The 7,321-nt window shown below is 39.6% G+C and overlaps 1 pseudogene; it reads left to right on the plus strand.

Moving 5' to 3' along the window:
- Window positions 1–6,941: 6,941 nt before the first annotated feature.
- On the plus strand, window positions 6,942–7,057 carry LOC148367449 (U2 spliceosomal RNA; annotated as a pseudogene).
- Window positions 7,058–7,321: the final 264 nt, after the last annotated feature.

Raw genomic sequence — 7,321 nt, forward strand, 5'->3', positions numbered from 1 at the left:
CATGCAAATGTAAAATATTTAATATTTCATACGTCACTATCCTAAATGAGTATAATCTGTAAATGGTAAATGGTCTGCATTTATATAGCGCTTTTCAAGTCAATGAAGACTTCCCAAAGCGCTTTACAATGTGCTTCACACTTACCCATTCACACACACACTCGCACACTAATAGCGGCCATGCAGCCATGCAAGGCGCCGACCTGCTTATTGGCGGCATTAGGGATTCAGTGTCTTGCCCAAGGACACTTCGACAAATAACACGGAGGAGCCTGCGATCTCTAGAAAGGAAATCCAGCTGCTGTGCGAATGTTTGAAACAAAAAAATGTTCATTGTCAGGCAGGACGGAAGGAAAACTGAGATCACTTGCACTTGTTTCTTGGTTTTCATTGGAAGAAAGGAATGACAAGGCGTGATTCTTCGATCCGTCTATGACGGATTGACGAAGCTTGACAGGCGGGCGAAGGCTTGGCGGGAATGGTCGCGGACAGGCGGAATCGTCGTGTTGTTGGTCGGGGCTGGAGAAGAAGGGCGTCTTCGTGTTCGGAAATGTGATCAGGAATCAGACGGGCAGGGCAGGTCGTAGGCAAATTCGGAAACGGGTCGGCAATGGAGATCAAGTAGAAAAACAGGAGGCAGGCAAAGAGTCGGAAGTACGGGCTTTCTGAGCAGATGGCAACAGGTAGCATAGTATAATCAGACAGCTTGTTTCCGGAAGCTGAGGATTTAAACGGACAGGGTGCGCCAATCAGCTGTCCAGGCTGTTGGCGCCAAATCCTGAGCACAGGTGTTCCAGATTCGGGTGATTGTGACATTCATAAATAATATCTTAAAAAAATCCCGTAGTTTATGCTATCTTTTATTATAAGAGAAAATCTTATATTTTCAAAATGCAAACAAATCCACAGGAGCTGCCAATTCAAATCGTTATTGGTCGAGGATGTTGAAAAAAGAGGACTTCCCCTAACAAATTCATGTATTCTTTATGAAGCCATGATATTAAATGGACCCCTTGCTTGGCCGAACCTTTAGATGGCAAGCTAGTCCTTCACCAAATACAAAACGTTTGTGTACCTGTTTTTTTTATTTGTCACCTGCGGTTTTGTCACTTGACAAATGTCTGCGATATATTCCTTAAGAAAAGTGGGAATCATTTTGACGTGGCACGGCCTGCCTGTTGTTCTTGTCCGCAAATGAAATAGCAGAATTTGACGCAATTCAAACATAAAGATTGATAATTACATTTTCCTAGCTTCAACAATGATGTAGTGATTATGCCAGGCCATTCCTTTTAGTGCCATTCCATCTGACGGAAGCTTGCTCCTTTTTTGTTCAAATACTGCATTGATGTGTAGATAGCAGGAGATGAACGGGACGAACTAGAATAGCGAGAGAAAAAAAATGAGAGATGCAATTGCCTCAAATGATGAATGACAGTATCTATTCATTTAGGTCTCACAGAAATGCTGTCTGAAACGATTAGTATTTCAAATGCACTTTTAATTTAATTACTTTGTTTCATCATGTACTAGGACCATATCTAAGACCTTTTAAGTATTAATCAGACAATTGTCAGCTTGTTGAAGCAGGATTCATGAAGAGGTTTCAGAGTCTTCTGTGATTGTACAAATGTGGATCCTCTACCCCGTACAAAAAGATTTTCAGATGTGTTTATTCATTATTTGCCATTCTGGAGAACATTTACATAGCTTACTGTATGTTAAAACACAATACTTTACTGTATTGACGTTATAGTTATGTTTATGTTAATTTATCACTTTTTCAGCTGTTCACGTCCATTCCAAGACCAACATAGTCACTTCACTCAGGATATTTGTTCAAATATTTTCCACATCTCCTACTTTTCCAGCAGATGATTTTTCTGATTATAACCAATTCATTTTTTGAAATGGTCAAAATCTACATAGTAACACCTATGTGAATTCCAATGCATTCCAACTTTTTTCAGTAACCCTTACACAGTTTTGACACACATTTAATTGCTTCCTTGTTTCGGGAATTGGCATTCTGTCTCTGTGTATCTTTTTTTAATTTTTCAATATTCTATTATAAGTTTACGAACAGCACGGCGGCGCAATGGTTAGCGCATGTGCGGCACAGTTCATGTCTTGGGAACCTCCTGCGTGGGTTCAAATCCAGCTCCAGACTTCCTGTGCGGAGTTTGTATGTTCTCCCCGTGCTTGCGTGGGTTTCCTCCGGGCACTCCAGTTTCCTCCCACATTCCAAAAACATGCATTTCAGGTGAATTGGCCGGTCCAAATTGTCCCTAGGTTTGAATGAGCGAGCGAGTTGTCTGTCCTTGTGTGCCCTGCGATTGGCTGGCAACCAGTTCAGGGTGTCCCCTGCCCACTGCCCGATGATTGCCGGGATGGGCTCCAGCACCCCCGCGACCCTACTGAGGATAAGTGGTGTAGCTAATGAGATGAGATATTATAAGTTTACATAATTGTGTAAAAATAAATAATTAGAACATTTGGTTTTAGAGCACATCATTGTTGAATAATTATTACAATTTAGCAGCCATTGCTAAACCTAACTTGTACCAATGCTAGATTACAACTTTAAGGCAAATGTTTTTTTTTGTTTATTGCAAAATTAAATCTAATTATTTTGAGTAATAATTTTGTCCATCTTAGGTCTATTTTAGGTACATATATCAGGCACATTTTTGACATTATTTAACTGGACAAAGTTTAAAATATTTTGAAATTTGTGTTTAGTTTTCCGATAAAACAAAAAAGAAAAATACATTAAAGGAACACCATTATTCGCCATTTTAACAATTGTTTTCCCTTTTTTTTTGTAGTATTGTGCAGGGGTCTCAAACCTTTTTTTTCCAGCTGAGAGTTTTTCTTACTAGTTGGCGCAAAGTTTGATATGCATACCTAAAATAACAACTCATCATTTTATTGCTATGCTGTTACTATGTTAATACCAAGTTCATTATTGGAAGTAGAGTCAAATAGACTTGGTAAACCACGAACAATTATATTTGACTAGAAAATCAGAAAGAACGAGCACTCCTGAGCTGCTTACAGATACTGCCAGCTGGGACCTCAGCTATCCTTAGGAGGGCAGTTTGAGACACCTGGTATAGTACAAAATAGTATAGTGAAACATTTTTCTTCTTATATCACATGGTAGAAAATATGATAAAGGAAGAAATGGAAAACCTAAAAGTAAGCAAATTTATCTGCCTGCAGACCAAGAACTTTTTCCTCGAAAAGGAGACTGCACACTGATTGCTTTCCGAACTTCTGAGAAAATCCAGGTGAGGAGGCACAGGTTAGATGCAAATTACATTTAGCCCTCAAAAAATATGAATTCCCGTCCTCTCGAAAGCATCTAAGACGAAGTGAACCCTAAATAGCCATAAAACACTCCTCCTGATTACTATAATGCATTAAAATAGTAATTAAATACAAAACAAATAAAATCTCAGTTTATTATGAGCACTTACCATGGTTGAGTCGCCGTAACGAATGTGTGTGGTGCGGAGGAAGAAAGGTGGCAAGGAAGAGTCACAGAGATCGCACACCTGCAACTTATATGGTCGTCGTATTTTATTTGGTTTTTCTTATTTTATAATTTCGTACGCCATATAACATTTCTTCTATCGATTTCTTTTTTTCAAAATACAAATCTAGCCTCTTTCGGCTCTAATCTAGATCGTCTCAATCACTGGTAGCAGATGACAACGCCATTTTATATTGCTAATATTGTTGCGGTTTTCTACATAGTCTGTGCCTTTTTTGTTTGTAAGGTTTCTTATCGCTTAATAAGGAGGATTTGCAATCATTAATAAGAGAAGCAATTGGCAGAAGTTGACAAGTATGCTGTTGATGATACGTAAGCCCTTACCCGACATTTAAAATCAAAGTTACTGTAACTTTAAATGAACAAACACACAAAGGCCTTTTGAAGCCAGATTTTTAATGATTTTTCCTTTAGTAGTTTGCGTGCATTAACTGGACCAGCTGATGCTGGCGGTAAGCACGGGCAGGGAACGGTCTCTAGTGGTAGCCTCTAGGACAGCCCGTGAACTGGATTATCCTCCGTAAAGCGAGCAGGATTTTTGTTGAAAATAAAACTTGTATACCAAAATAATCGTGTTTAGAAATGCTCGTAGAGAGCAGTACTAATCTAAAGGTGAACAGCATTTACATGACAATGACGTCATCGACCAATACTGGAGTGAGGACCAAACTTTTTAGTTGCCACCTAATCTTCTAGATACGAATTATAAATCCTTTCTTCCCTCCAAGCCAGGTGTACATATTCATCTAAATCACCAAAAAAGGCTTTTAATTTAATCACTGCTTTCAGGCATCCATTTCTGAGATGTCGTGTTCTTCCTACTTTTCAATTTCAGGATATGAGACGGAGGCCGGAAGAGTGTCGCAAAGTTGGAGGCGGACGTTTTTGCGAGACAAACGCGCTTCCCCGCCGGCACAAAGAATCCCGAACAACCTTCCTGAGCCCAGCAGGCCTTGCACTGTCACAGAGTCACGCAGATGAAATGAATGGTCCGCAGACTACTCCATTATTTCTATATACCAGCCTTCCATGGCAGACTAAAGGCCTATTATTTGAAGGACCGCGGCCGTAGGAACTTATTACACGTGTGACCTTTTAAAGCCTTTCACCGTGATGGATCTCAGGTGAGAAATTACTGGAATCAATTTTTATCTGAAAGCTTGATGCTTGCTTACTGGCCCAGCCTTGTGTGAAAGCGGAAAATGAGAGAGCGAGAGGCAGAGAAAGAGAGATAAAGGGAGAGAGAAAGGAAGAAAGACACCCCCTTGACTACTAGAAACAGGCAACATTTGATGGTGGCCCAAATGCCTTTGTATCCTTTGGTCCCAAATTAAAAGCGACTTTGAAATAGATGGCTGGGGCACACGCTGAATTGTATTGCACTTCATCAAGGTAAAATGCAAGACAAATGCTCACATTAAACGATACATCCTGCCTAGCACGCAATTGAAATTGTTAAAAACCCAGATGGCTGGCACCCACAATAGCAATGACCTACAGAATGAGAGGCAGTGTCACAAGCTAAAATATATATTACAGCAGTTGTGACCCGCTGTTACAGTATTAGCTTTGTTTCAACTGTGATTCTCTTTTCTTTTAACATCCTTTTTTATTGAAGAGAGGGGGTATAAACTTCATCCATCCGCAGCCGCCCAAGCAAGAGCTGAGTCAACTCATGAAAATAAGTATATTTTTATTATTTTAAATTTTCAAATAAAGTGATGTAATTACTGCCATTCAGATGTACGGTTGGGTTTTTTGTTACAGATTTTTACAATTAAATTTCCAGTTTCTAATACGTCACTTACAGTAAGTACTGCATGTGACATGGAATGTAGATAACGCCAGTGTTCATCATCCCAATATTAATGCCTCCATTCAATTAACAAATTGAAGTCCAAAATTGAACAAAAGAAAAAAAAATACAACAAGAATAGGAGAAATTAGTTATAATATTGTCCGGCTAACTCTCTGTTAGGGTCAGGGCCGCAGAAGGCTTCCAGGTTAGCCCCCATCAACAGCCGGCTAGTTGGCAAGCATTCTGTGACCATTGGTTTATTCCTTGAATTATTTTTGTTGGTTCTTGGTCAGCCTGGCAGCTTACTGCGTATATTTGGTCACCCAGCCTTGCCTGTTTTTGCTGAGGCTGCAGCCGCCTTTCATAGATCAGTTCTGGTTGGTTAGCCAGTTAGCCCCATTTTGGCTGTTTGCCCTTTGTTGTACGATTACTGCATCCTCCTATGACAAAACATCTAGGCAGTCTCCGCCCAAAAACTACTGAAACATATTTGATTAATTAAAACGTATACCAATATGGCGACTGGCTTGGGTGCTGGTGTTCTTCAAATGATGTCACAGCTCCGAAAGTCAAATTCGATACAGGCAGTCATGGATCAGCTTGGAAAATAGTTGAAATATACCAATGAAATATAAAAAGAATTTTTGCAAAAACCATGTACTATTTTCTCTCATTTTGCATGTTGTAGAATTTGGCAATACCTTTGGAAAATTAACCAATCACATATTAGCTGTTACTGGTTGTCAGAGTCAGAAATCGGCCTGTAGGCCTTCACAATATTTTCTGCAAGCCTTAAGGCACTACATCAGTATGGTTAAAGCTGTTACTTTAGCCAATCATATTTGGATTTGGCGAAGCAGGGACCTCAGAAGGCGGCAAGGAAATGCCACTGAACTTCACCCACAAATCAAATCCTCATTTTGTAAAAATATCAAAACGCTAAACTTTCGTATCATCGCATCATTGTCAAGTAGTTGAAGTTTCCTTTAATCCAAGAGTAAAATAGAATAGAATAGAACAGAATAGAATAGAAAACCTTTATTCTCATTACACAAAGTGTGAACTAATCTCAAAGCTGCCCCATATAGTGCACATATACACAGATAATTTAAAGTGACATAGAATTTAAAAAGAAACATTGAATTTAAAAAGTAACTGATAATTTAAAAGTAGTGCAATTGCCAATATGATTTGAAAAATAATAATAAAATCAGTGGTTTAGATGGCTTGCAAATAGGCAGTAAATTTTATCATCACACTATTTTTGGTTGCAACACTAGAGACGAATGTTCATTTTGTTGCGTGTTTCACATATTACAATGACAATTGGGTGACAATGTATTATTTTGGAGCATAATTATTGTCATTGTAACAGGCAAAATGCACAACAAAGTTAACATGTGTGTCTGGCACCATGACTAAAGATAGTGTGATAATGAGATAATACCCAATGCCTTTTAATATGTAATCTGTATCACTCGTAGACTAGTGGTAAGAGGTTGGTGCTCTTACTGCCGATAACGGATAATGGATAATGAATAACGAAGATAGATCAATTACCCTTAAAAACCCCAAAACCCCCCTCTTACTGCCGCGAGTTCAGTCTGATTTTTGCAATCCGGAGATGGAATAAGAGCTTGCTCTGTCCACTCCACGCATCGGCCCGGTATTGCAGTACCTCCGGGAACGTTGCATTCGCAATGATCGCAACAAGGCTATAGGGCTAGGACCTTAGCTTAGCCTTTTGGCTGAGAGTAAGTGTCCCGGCTCCTAGGCTTTGTAGCGTATAATGAACTGACCGATAACGGATAATGGATAATGAATAACGAAGATAGATCAATAACCCTTAAAAACCCCAAAACCCCTACTGCCGCGACCTAGGTCCAAAACCTCATCTCATCTCATCTCATTAGCTGTACCGCTTATCCTCATTAGGGTTGCGGGGGGGCTGGAGCCCATCCCAG

This window comes from Urocampus carinirostris, chromosome 4, assembly GCF_059441175.1.
Source record: "Urocampus carinirostris isolate Australia breed hairy pipefish chromosome 4, RoL_Ucar_1.0, whole genome shotgun sequence".
NCBI classification, from domain to species: domain Eukaryota; kingdom Metazoa; phylum Chordata; class Actinopteri; order Syngnathiformes; family Syngnathidae; genus Urocampus; species Urocampus carinirostris.